At 42.1% G+C, this 13374-nt stretch overlaps 1 protein-coding gene and 2 non-coding genes across 12 annotated transcripts in view; 2 read left to right on the top strand and 1 right to left on the bottom strand.

The window, feature by feature from the left end:
- Positions 1-13374, top strand: part of LOC135224677 (serine/threonine-protein kinase prpf4B-like) — a 282228-nt gene that overhangs the window by 218267 nt on the left and 50587 nt on the right. The window contains exon 1 of one of the 10 annotated variants that reach the window (XM_064263920.1): positions 7138-7286. The exons of 4 other annotated variants lie outside the window; for them this stretch is intronic. The gene's annotated coding sequence lies outside the window, so the exon portion shown is untranslated. 5 more of the 10 variants (XM_064263919.1, XM_064263921.1, XM_064263925.1 and 2 more) reach the window with 5 other exon arrangements.
- Trnae-uuc (transfer RNA glutamic acid (anticodon UUC)) lies at positions 97-168 on the bottom strand. Its single transcript has one exon. It is a non-coding gene; the product is annotated as a tRNA-Glu (tRNA).
- Positions 6108-6179, top strand: Trnae-uuc (transfer RNA glutamic acid (anticodon UUC)). The gene has a single exon. It is a non-coding gene; the product is annotated as a tRNA-Glu (tRNA).

Below are 13374 nucleotides of genomic sequence, written 5' to 3' on the forward strand. Positions count from 1 at the left end.
GATGCAATCGAAAAACCTCCATGTGCCCCTTTAGGTCACTGACCTGAAACGTCAACAATGATGACCTGAACTGCCCTAATTCCTCGTGAAAAGTACTTCCCATGCCGGGAATCGAACCCGGGCCTCCTGGGTGAAAGCCAGGTATCCTAGCCACTAGACCACATAGGAGTGAAAGCAATGGCAAGTATTTAACAGAAAATTGTTTCTTTTATCGATACTAGCTTTAAAATAAGCTTTTAACAAGGCGTGATTCGACCTCCAGCTTACGCTGGGCACGTGCTAAAATGGACGGTCGAATAGCGCGTTGTTTCGCCAACGCAAAATATGCTGTATTTTATTAGAACTAATTGTTCTGTACTGTTTAACATGCACATTATTTCATTATTTATATTTTAGATTTTCATTCTAATAAATAGATCATAAATATCCTATCCTAAAATTCCCGTATCTTTAACTCAGCGCGAAACACCTTTTAAAGGCCTTTTTAGGCTCCTCCATAGACCTTTCCTAACCCCCAACAACAGCAAGAGGAACAACAACAACAAAGTAGTTTGTAGGCTTACTCCCCAAGCAAGTGAAAATTGACGTTAGGCGTATACAGCGCATGAAAGTAAGAGACTGAAATGATGACAGCAGTTTCACCAGGTGGTGCTATATGCTTATGCCATTTATATTGAGAGTGGAAACATGGCGGGAGATTATGCAAGAAAAAAGTGACGGTTAGGCGATGATGACGTAAAGCGATGTTCAGTGGGGAAGAATGTTTTAGTATTGGGTGCTTCGTAAAAGGTGCGGGTCAATCTCCAAAAAACAATTTGTTGGTGGGAAGCGTTCTTCCTCACACAACGAGCGAGGAGTCCTTTTCGCTTTCCAATTTGCTCCCTTGAATGGGAGCAATTTGCTCGGCAACCAAGGCCATCAACGATCCATTTTGAGAGAGCAAACAAATTGGTGCTAGAAAGAGAGAGAATTACTAGGAGTTACAAGGATTAGGATGTCTCAAAGACATATTAGTCCATCCGAGGAGACATCGTGTGCTCACTTATCTGTAGGAGCAGGTTTTACTGTGCATTCACAGTGTCCTTCTAATGACTTTGTTTAGCTTTCTTTAAAACTCTTCTTCCACACTCTTGCTGTTTACAGCTTCTGATGGCAGTTTATTGCTTGTGTCACATATCTTGTATGTGAAGAAGTTTTCTCACAATTAGAAGGCAGGTGTAGCGACTAGGCTATACGAGCATGCGCACTGAGTGACTTGAACCAGCTTCCAGGAGATGATTTGCATCGACACCGGATATGACACACGAGAATCCATGCCCTCCTGGAACCACTCAGGGCGAAATGGATTCAACTCCAGTGAAATTCCGTCCCAGAAGTCTACCTGCGTCAAAAAAAGAAAAAGAAAAAGATCTCGATTGAGCCCGGGATCAGTATATCATACCTCAGGTCATCTTGTGATTTTCTCTCCTTTATTTCGGCTTTTCGACCCCTGACAAAAATTTTCTCTTTTTGCGAAGCTTAATCAAGCATTTAATCTTCCTAAAGTCATATTTCATGATTATACTGAAAAAAAGAATAAATGACTATAGCGTAAATGTTTTAACAGACAGACGAGGCTGAGCATTAGTTTTCATCATAAATGAAACTAAGTAAATCAGGAATTGTTTACGAACAAAATCAATAAAAATAAGCAAATTCCAATAATTAACATTTTCTTTTTATTGGCCAACTCTTCATATAACACCTGCTCATGAGAATTACAGGTAGAACCTTTCGCCTGTTTTTACTCTTAATTACAGAGATTTTTTTTCATATACCACCCACTTCAAGTTACAGTTGCACAAAAAAAAAAAAAAACTTTATCTACACTTCGCATTTGGATTGCAGTCAGAGCTTTCTCACATTATCGTCTGATAATGTCTGAGCAGACTCAATTCTTGGGTATATAAGTTGTTTAAGGTAACAGCATTGGTGCAGCATTGCATTCTTCCGACGTGACACTAGACGCAGTTTTACCTTCGAAATCATGAAAGTACTTTTGGTGCTGTTTTTGGTTGCTGTTGGAGTAACAGCCATCCGGCAGCCGAATTCTTGCAGTGAGTCTATCGTTTAGTTTGTTGTGGTTTATCAAGTATCTTGATAAAGTGAGGAATATCTGGTTTTATGCTCCAAATGACGGGCGGCTTCTAGCAATCTTTACGTCGCTTGAATGTTTCCTCTGTCTAAAAAAACAATGATTCTTAAAAAAAAAAAAAAATTCCCCATAATGGGGTAGGATCGTCAGTGCATTTCAGTGCACACACGTGGTGCACTGTAGGCATTACTGAACGTTGTTTGCAGCGTCGTTCAAGTCCCTATCTTCACCAACTTTATTTATTTATTTATTTATTTATTTATTTATTTATTTATTTATTTTTTTAGCCTTTTACTGTATCTCCACTTCTCTTTCTTGTTACAGTCTTTCTGTCAAACCGCTCCATCACCCTCTTGTCATGTCTTAAAGCTTAAGCACTGGATGGCTGAAAGTTCATGTCTTAAGGCTTAAGCACTGGATGGCTGAAAGTTCATGTCTTAAGGCTTAAGCACTGGATGGCTGAAAGTTCATGTCTTAAGGCATAAGCACTGGGTGGTTGAAAGTTCATGTCTTAAGGCATAAGCACTGGGTGGTTGAAAGTTCATGTCTTAAGGCTTAAGCACTGGATGGCTGAAAGTTCGTGTCTTAAAGCTTAAGCACTGGATGGCTGAAAGTTCATGTCTTGAGGCTTAAGCACTGGATGGATGAAAGTTCATGTCTTAAGGCTTAAGCACTGGATGGCTGAAAGTTCATGTCTTAAGGCTTAAGCACTGGATGGCTGAAAGTTCATGTCTTAAAGCTTAAGCACTGGATGGCTGAAAGTTCATGTCTTAAGGCTTAAGCACTGGATGGCTGAAAGTTCATGTCTTAAGGCTTAAGCACTGGATGGCTGAAAGTTCATGTCTTAAGGCTTAAGCACTGGATGGCTGAAAGTTCATGTCTTAAGGCTTAAGCACTGGATGGCTGAAAGTTCATGTCTTAAGGCTTAAGCACTGGATGGCTGAAAGTATCCAAGTGCTTGGCTCTGTAGCTGAATTTTCATAAATCAAATCAAGGATTATATCAAGTATGTTAAAACTTTTTTCGTTATTCTGACATCAGAAAGAAAACAGCCGTTTATTCCTTTTCCTTCATATTATTATTATTATTATTATCATTATCATTATCATTATCATTATCATTATCATTATCATTATCATTATATTCTGAAGATGAACCCTATTCAAATGGAACAAGCCCGCCAAAGGGGCCTTTGACTTGGAATTAAAACTCCCCAAGAATATTGCGATCATTAGAAAGATTTAAGAGGGGATAAAGGAAAATGCAGAAAGAAATATCTTATTAAGAAAGAAAAAAATGAAATCCAAGTTATTCAGCGATGCCAAGTATGAATTATGAATCCATCAGAAGAAAAAATAAATTCCTATTTATTCAGCAGTGGTAGGTATGAATTATGAATCTATCAAAAGAAAAAATGAATTCATAGTTATTCAGCAATGCTAGGTATATGAATTATGAATCCATAAGAAGAAAAAATAAATTCCTATTTATTCAGCAGTGGTAGGTATGAATTATGAATCTATCAAAAGAAAAAATGAATTCATAGTTATTCAGCAATGCTAGGTATATGAATTATGAATCCATCAGAAGAAAAAATGAATCCATAGTTATTCAGCAATGCTAGGTATATGAATTATGCATCTATCAAAACAAAAAATAAATTCCTAGTTTTTCAGCAATGCTAGGATATGAATTATGAATCCATCAGAAGAAAAAATGAATTCCTAGTTATTCAGCAATGCTAGGTATGAATTATGAATCTATCAAAAGAAAAATAAATCCCCATTTATTCAGCAATGCTAGGTATGGATTATGAATCTATCAAGCCTTAATAGTTATGAAAACAAGTAGATACTTTACGTGAAGAGCATAAACTCCAATATTTATTTCAGTATTAAAGAAAGGAATGGAAACAATATCTGTCGTGTCCTTACAGCACCCAGCCCGCCGAAGAACGTGGAGATCCTCGATACCACGTCCTCCGTAATCTACGTGTCCTTTGAGGACCCCGACGACCTGGACAGGTGTCCCATCCTCTTGTACAGAACTCGATGCGTGGAGGATAAGTCGGAGATGACCTTTGACTTCGGCGGCAACAGACTCCATCAGGCAAACTTCACCGATCTGAAGGCTGCGACCGCCTACGAGATCACCTGTACCTCGGTCTCCCCCCAATTCGTCGAATCCACGCCCGTCGTTTTGCACGCCTCGACCAAGTCGGCTCCTTGAGGTCGACCTTGAGAAGAAAGGCCCTAGATTATTCTCTATAACTGCAGACATGGAGAAATACGTATTTTTACCCTTTTCAATCACTTCTCCTCCAGTTATATACCTTCTGACGCTTTACTAAATATCGCTTCGAGTCAGAAATGTAAATAAACCAAATTTAGTCTTGATCTTTAATTTTGCAGCCTTTTCTAATAGTAAGACGTTTGTTTCTCAATTACAATTTTGAATTTATGGCCTTGGAATTGTTCTTTATAGTGTGGAGTGTTGATAACAGACGATATTCTTGGTGATAATTATTTCAGTATCGTCTGTTCAAAAGCTTCATATGACCTGACACTTCGAGCTGTAAAACGACACTAGAATTTCATTCCTCTTGTCTTAATGAACCACAATTTTTTTTAGTGAACCAAAATATGGTTAAGCCTTAAGTATCAGTTAGTGAAAAATGGTGATATAAAATAATCAGTTGTTATTTAAGTTTTTTTTTCTTTTTTTTTAACGCTTGTTGCTGACTTCCGATGAATATTCCCCCGATGTCTTTAAGATATCTGAGGCTAATTGGAACCTATATATTTTTTTTTTCTTCGTGGCGGTATTTCAAGAATATACTTTTTCTACTTCTTGAGAAATGTCATTCGATTGCATTTACAGATTTCGTAAGAGGGGTACCCAGGGAATCTTGTAAAGACGGTAACCTATGTTAATCTTAACCTTAAAACACCTGTAGAGTATTAATTCTTAAACTATAGATTATAATTTAAAGGACAATAAAAAATATAAGTGCTATACATTTAATAATCATAAATATTCTTACAATATGCATCATGTTGAATCTAATGAGATTTACGAAACAATGTTATAACATAAAAACATTGAATTACTCAAGAATAATTAGTCACATACTCGGGATAATATACATTCTCCCCCAATAACCTGTTTTGTTTGCTAAAACTATACGATGTACTGATAAGAACAACAAGAATGGTGAAAGTGTCTGGGGAAATTCTTTTTAAAGTAGTATCCCCTAAGATGATTAAGTCTAACATGTGATAGTTTTCTGTTATGTCCTTAAACTTTCATAGAAAACGATAAATAAGGGGTGCCTATAAAATAAAACTCATACACGATTCATTTTCCTTTTTTTATCATTGTATTCTTTCATCATTTCAAAGAAGTTCAAGTACCCGAAATATTTCATAAAATGGGCGAAGGACTGACACTAATTGTCATTAATTTTTTACATTAATTTGTTTTACTGTGGTTAAGGAGAGTTCCATATATAGGTAGGTGCATTAGCTACCTATACCTAGCGACCTCCATTTTTGTATGTAGCTGTGTGTGTGTGTTTGTGTGATAAATATACGAGAGAGAGAGAGAGAGAGAGAGAGAGAGAGAGAGAGAGAGAGAGAGAGAGAGAGAGAGAGAGAGAGAGAGAGAGAGAGAGTAGACGAGAGGAGAGATAGAGAGAGAGAGAGTAATAGAGAGAGAGAGAGAGAGAGAGAGAGAGAGAGAGAGAGAGATTAGTTCAGATAAGCTTCAAGAATGGGGAGAATTTCCATGTCTTATCTGAACTGACATATGAAAGGATTCATAGTAGATAATAATCACTGTGCCCTTCACAAAATTTATTCTTACTTTTCAGTTAAAGTCTGACCTCTCTTTTACTATCGTAGTGAGGCACTTTCCGTTTATTATTAATCGATTCACATCTCTGATAAAACTTCTCATTCTGTTTAAAACTTTATCCCATGTGGTCTAGTGGCTAGGATACCTGGCTTTCACCCAGGAGGCCCGGGTTCGATTCCCGGCATGGGAAGTCATTTTCAGATGATAGGCCTAACGGTATGAACCCGACCGTTCATGGATTTACTGCAGTCAATGCGTACCGATGGCGTTGACCATAGTCTCATTCACTGGAATGCGTCTATATCCATTCATCATAGTGCCTCTGTACTATATAACTATCTACCTTCGTTCTCTGGTACGATCGAGTTTCTTACCCAGTTTATTTTCTTTTAAATTTTCTCTTTTGTTTGTTGTAGGCCTATAGTGTATTCGCAGCATTGGCGTTTTTACTTCGTGGTGTATTTTAGCAAGAACCCCATTGGGAGTATTATATTCTATTTTGTGAAGTTTTGCGGTGGATGTCATGCCTATTTTAGATATTCATATTGTTTGAACAGTTTTATGAATATTTCATGTTAAGTAATTAATATTCTTTATCGGCAGTAAACAGTTTCATCAATGTGAAGCATTGAAGAAGAAAATATGCCAAGCAAATCTAACTTCCTCTGCTCTGACACCGTCCAAGCTTAGAGAAGTCTTATGTTCAGTATTATTAACCTCTGCATACTTTCTCTTTTGAAAAGAGTTCCCAATGGAAGAGATTAACTATTTTATCGAGTTTGTCATTGAGGAGATTAACTGTCCTTCCATTACACTAATAAAATCTACGTTCATCACAAAATCGACACCTTACACCCCAAACGTAGACTGAATTATGACAATAGAAATAGCGTGCAAAAGCGTTTCATTATAGCTTTAGAAAAAAACTACAAAAAATGACGGTTTAATAAGTATGGCAACAAGAGATGAATTACTGAATCAGATATAAAAAATATATAAAAAAGAATAATTTGGAAATTACTCATATAGGTGAAAGGTGCGATAAGTCTTGATAATAGCATTTATAGTACTTTCATCTTCATATACAATACTGCAAATTTGCCTATATGGCTACGTAGTTGATGACTGTAGAGAAACCTACATAAAATACTACAGCACTACTATTATCATGACTGCGCTAAAACGACAGAAGGGAGAGCTGTTCTAAAGTCTGCTCCTCCTCCTACTACTACTATTACCTTTTCGGCCTTTTGATTTGACATCGAAGTGACGTCTGTTGTCATTCATTGGTTTTGAGGTAATGTCAAACATTAGAAAAGGGATAGAGTGGATTCATTGGTATGTATTTTGATATTTTGGCCGTAAATTAGATCCATTAGGCAAGAGTTAGATGTCAGGCTGAGGGTAGGATAGAATATCTAGGAGGAGCCATCATACCCAAGATGAAAATTTGGTGGTAGAATTTCAATTCAAATTAGGTAGGTATTATCGCACTTGGGACTTGTAAATATGATTTTTCTGTTGCAATGTGTGCTTTGAATCTGACACTAGTTACGTTCCTAACCCAACCTAAATTGATTTCTCACCCAATACTAGCCTACTAGGTAAAAAATCGCATGGTACAGGGGTGGACCATGTACGATCAATGTGTACAACCCCTAGAAAAGTACATAATAACGCGTCCTGACACCGGAGTAGAGGTCTTTAGCTCCGTTTCTCACCAACAAGAATGTACTTTTTTTGGGGTTGTACACATTGATCGTACATGGTCCACCCCTGTACCATGCGGTTTTTTACCCTACGTAGCCCTACATTAAAGTAGCATTGCGTAGGGTAAACAACCGCGTGGACTGGCCAACTCACCGATTACCACGGCTAGGCCACCCTCCGAAAAAGTACTTTTAACACGTCCAGACACCGGAGATGGTCATCGGTCACGAGTTGTAGTGGTGAGAGAAGGAGCTCAAGACCTCTACTCTCCTTTCGAAGTAAGTATTTTCTCCAAAGTTAGAAATTAAGGCCATATTTTAAGATTCAAACAGAGGTTAATGAAAAGGGTGGCCAATGCAGTGCCCACAACCTCAAATCGCTTTCAAAATTTTTACTTACGATTAAAAAAGTTTAGAAGATTGACACCATCTCGATGTTTGCGGAGTCGCTTGTGTCAACAAACTTCCCATTTCCTGTGCTTAATCCGCACACCACTTGTACCCATAGACGCTTGGGCACTTTCATCACAACAATTGTAACCCCGACCTCTTACCAGCACTTATTCGTACTTATTCAAGGGGACTACAGCATTCTTTGTCGGTGTTTTGCGCTCTTCAATTGTTTATCAGTGTTGTCAATTGGTATGTATTTACCCTCCAAACTGGGTATAAGACTTACACAAAACTGGGGAAATAAGTGAAATTAGTGTATCTATTTGTAGCATATATACATATTACAGCAATTTTATCATTACTGCACTACTATGACAACTAGAATTCATGGAAAAGTTTGTAAATGCATCGGCGTATGGGTGACGCTCCACTAGATTGGCAACGATGAGTCATTTTTCCTCGCGTAAGTATACATCCGAAATATTTATAATTTTGGGGGGTTAATTTGGTTGCAAAAAAGGGATAATAGACATGAATTAAATAAACATTTTGAAGTAAAGTTAAACTAAATAATGAGTAAAGTAAACAATTAACCCTCTAACGCCGACTGAACGTATTTTACGTCGACATTTTTTGTCTCCCATGTGCCGACTGGACGTATTTTACGTCGACTTACAAAAGTTTTTTTTAAATTTGCGAAAAATACTTATAGGCCTACCAGCCTAAAACTTTTGAATCACGCGCCTTGGGTGATGCTGGGAGTTCACGGATCAAGGTGTTGTTTTGTTTACAATCGTTACGCAGGCGCGCAAGCGCGAATTTCTTTCTTGCCGCACTAAAAAGTATCTGTGACACATCTCGGAAATTATTTTGTCACTTTGACATAATTTTTGTACCATTGTAAATTAGCCGTTACATGAAGTATTATATATGAAAATGTGCGCATTTTTATAGTAATACAACAATAAAATACTCATGATTGTAGCTTTTATCAGTTTTGAGATATTTTCATATAAATAACGATAATTGCCAAAATTTCAACCTTTGGTCAACTTTGACTCCACCGAAATGGTCGAAAACGGCAATTGTAAGCTAAAAATCTTATATTTTAGTAATATTCAATCATTTACCTTAATTTTGCAACTAATTGGAAGTCTCTAGCACAATATTTCGATTTATGGTGAATTTATGAAAAAACCTTTTCCTTACGTCCGCGCGGTAACTCTTCCGAAAAAAATCATACATGCGATTGTGGTAATGTTTGCACCATTTTAAAATTAGCCGTTATATAAAGTTTTATATATGGAAATGTGCGCAATTTCATGCAGAATACAACTAAAAACAACCCATGGTTGTAGCTTTTATCAGTTTTGAGATATTTTCATATAAATAATGATAATTGCCAAAATTTCAACCTTCGGTCATCTTTGACTCTACCGAAATGGTCAAAAAACGCAATTGTAAGCTAAAACGCTTATATTCTAGTAATATTCAAGCATTTACCTTCATTTTGCAATAAATTGGAAGTCTCTAGCACAATATTTCGATTTATGGTGAATTTATGAAAAAACCTTTTTACATTTTCGGTTTACGGTCCGCGCGGTAACCCTTCCGAAAAAATCATACGTGCGATTGTGGTAATGTTTGCACCATTTTAAATTAGCCGTTACATAAAGTTTTATATATGAAAATGTGTGCAATTTCATGTAGAATACAATTAAAAATAATTAAAGGTTGTAGCCTTTCTCATTTTCGAAATATTTGCATATAAATCACGATAAATGAAAAAAAAACCACGTTCAGTCAACTTTGACTCTACCGAAATGGTCGAAAAACGCAAATTGTAAGCTAAACTCTTACAGTCTAGTAATATTCAGTCATTTATCTTCATCTTGAAACAAATTCAAAGTCTCTAGCAAAATACAGTAGAGCCTCGGTTCTCGACGATAATTCGTTCAGAAGGAGCGTCGAAATTCGATTATTTCGAGAACTGAATCAATTTTGTTTTCCCATAAGAAATAACTGAAAATGGATTAATCGTTCTTGACATCAGTTATTACCCTAACCTTGCCTTTTGATACAATACATTACATGCAAATTACAATTAAATAAGTTAAAAGTTAAATAAATATAATTTGTTCCGATACGTAATACAAAACCATCGGTCCTTTAACAATAGGAAGTAGCTAGCGGCAGCTGGAACGGTCGTAAGCTTCGAACAAGGGGAGAACGGTAGTTAACTGCTTGTCCGATCGTCGCGCGCCGCGCGACTGGAGGTAAACAAATCACTTTTGCTTTCGGCCGTGTGTGGGAAGGACGTGTTCGCCATCGCTCTGCCCGCTTGTCGTTTGCTTCATCCTTGAGTATTTGTTTTCTATTTCTGTATATCAGGAGTGATAGTAAGTACTTTTTTCTCTATTTCAATTGATTGCAATGAGTGAATTAGAGGATATTGAGATTTCACCGCGCCCTCCAGTCGCCCGTAAGTGTGTCCCGGGCTGGAAGGGACGTAAATGTGGGGGGTTCAGGTCTTTTGTGGAGGTGGAACCCCCACGAGGTTTGTACTCGTTGTCGAGGCGAGAGTGCTCCGCAACGAGCCATGTATGGTTTGTATGAATTGGTCCGAGGCGCAGTGGGTGCTGTACGAGGGCAGGAAGAGACTTAGGCCGGCCAAGAAGTCATCGGAAAGTCCAGTGACTCCTTTGGTGACGGACACTTCGTCCTCTTTCCTGCCTCCCGGCCAGCCCCCACGGTTTGCGCCTTCCCCTGCGGGGGGGGTAGCGGAGTCCTTTTCCTCTCTCGATCCGTCGAGTGTGGAGGAGGGCGCCCGCTACCCGGACGTACAGTTGTATTCGGGGGGGGTCTTCTGTCCGCTCTGGGGGGGGGAATTTCGCCCCCCAGGCGCGGGGAAGCCCCTCCTATTAACCCGACTGTTGCTTCCGCAGGTGTGCCAGCAGCGAAGGACGACTTGGGACAGGTGTGGGAGTCGCTGGGACTGCAGGGAGTGACCAGCATCCAGGGGTGCTACAGCGTTGTTGGCGGGGTCGGCCGTGGTCACTCATGGTGCGGTGACCACCACGACGACCACATTAACTACCCCTGCGTATGAGATGCCACCACATCTTGTATATACGCCTCACTAATGTCGGTGACACCCACGGTGGCAGTACAAAAACCAATTGCCGCCGTTCCAAAGAGGACGATGCCACCCACCACCTGGATTTTTCCTTTGCCGACCCCGGACTTCCGCTGCCCCAAGAGTACCCCCCTGGACCTGCCGCCAGTGCCACGGATGTCGGTGACTGTCGACAGGACGCCTGGCTCTCCCTTAGTACCTGCCGTGCCTGCCGTACCTGTGGCCGCTCCAGCGACTCTTTCCGTTTCAGGTACATTCCTTTCAGATGTTCCTGCTGTTCCTGCTGTTCCCGGACCTGTTTCCTGCCGTTCCCGCTGCTGGTGTTGCTGTAACAGTCTCAGGTCCTTCCGGACAGGTGCAGTCGGGCCCTGTTGCTTCGGCAACTGCCCCGGCTCCCTCCTGGATGGAAGACCTGACGTCTGTCCTGCGGAGCCTGGCGAAGAAGAAGAGGAAGAGGAAGAAGGTGTCGTCATCGTCTTCATCGTCTTCTTCGTCGTCTGCTGCCTCCTCCTTCCCCTTCGACTTCTAAGGCCAAACAGCCGAAGAAGAAGAAGGTTGCCTCCTCCCCCCCTAAGAGACTCTTCGCGGATCTTCTAAGGGCCCGGCTCGCTCAGGCGAGCTGGGGAGCTCTTCTGCTGGTCCTCCTGTTCCTTCGGGTGCGGGGCCCGTCGCTTCTTCTGCAAAGAAGAAGTCGACGGGGACCAGAGGTGCATCAGCTTCGGCTGGTGCGTCCTCACCTGGTGCTAGTGGTTCTGCCGCTAAACCAGGTTCCGTCTCGGCTGCTTCTCGTTCGCGAGAAGCACCGAGTGGACGCTCTTCTAAAGAGGACCGTCCAGCCAAAGTTTCGACGACCGAGCTCGCTCGCCGTCAAGACAGCGGCACGGAGCAGAAGACTGGCGAGAGTCGTGCACACGACTCTCGCCAGGCCAGTGGACGCTCTCGCAGCGACCAACCGGCTGCTCGGGCTGACGTGACGGTCACTGACCGGCCACGGGTTGAGGCGAGGAAGGAGTCCCCACGGCCGCCGGTACCAGCCACGGCTGGTACCAGCGGTTTTTGACGCGCCGAGAGGACGCTGACCGGGTCTAGACGCGAAAGGGAGCCTAGCAGGTCACCGTCCGCCGCTCCCCGATGGGACCGGGCGGAGACGGTGACCAGCGGCAGCTCGCCTGACGCTAGAGAGCGGTCTCGACGTTCTCAGCCGAGCCAATCGCCCCAGGCGAGCGGCGACGCTAGGCCTGCTGCTAGACCGTCACCGCGGGTTGACGATCGGCAGCAGCCCTCTACGCACGCTGGTCCTGCCAGCGAGCGTGGGGGGAGCGTCAGGTCTGCCTCTCCTGTACCTTCAACCTCCTCGGGCTATACCGGGAGGAGCGAGGTACCAAGGAGCGATCACGAGAGGTGCGCCGCTCGTGACCCGGCTAGACGCCGTACGGCTCAGGCACGGTCTTAGGACCGACCAGGACGTACGCGCAAGTAGTTGGAGGCGACCGTCAGGGGTCTGTCGCTGTTCCTCCTTCTGAAGGAGGAGTATCGAGGGATATGCTCTGTTGGAGGGACTGGACGGTCCTACTCCACAGGACGCTGTACGCCCGAGATACAGAGGAACTTCGCGGAAGTCATTAAGCTGATGCGTCTGCATAATGGCCTCGCGGAAGGATCGCCGCTACCACCATCAGAGCCCACGTCCCGGCTCGAGTCATTTTGGGGTCCCAAGAGGGAGCCCAAAAATGATGATGGGGTTGCCACGATCAGAGCTTGCTGGACTCAGTCCTGGATCAGGTGGAGAATCTCGTCTCAGGACGGGAGGACTCGCTAAAATCCGGGGACGGTCCCTCTAAGCTGCTTCCTCCTCCTCTACAGCGGCAGAGGCGTTTCTACGTGCCATCAGAAGACCCGATACTGCCGAAACAGGTTAACCCGGAGTTAGCGAGGCTGACTCCAGGTGTGTCCCTGCAGCAGCTCCTGTGCGGAGAACCTATGGTTCTCGCAGCAGGAGGCACTTGCCCTGGAATCTACCGCTATGGCAGCATTCCAGGCAGTTTCCTGGTTTGGATGTTTGTGGTCCCTCACAATATCCAAGGTAGCGGCCGGCCCGTCCCGGGAGTTCTGCTCTCCGAAGACGACGCTTCTTTATTTAGGAGACT

The sequence above is a fragment of the Macrobrachium nipponense genome, chromosome 12, assembly GCF_015104395.2.
Source record: "Macrobrachium nipponense isolate FS-2020 chromosome 12, ASM1510439v2, whole genome shotgun sequence".
Lineage (NCBI taxonomy): Eukaryota > Metazoa > Arthropoda > Malacostraca > Decapoda > Palaemonidae > Macrobrachium > Macrobrachium nipponense.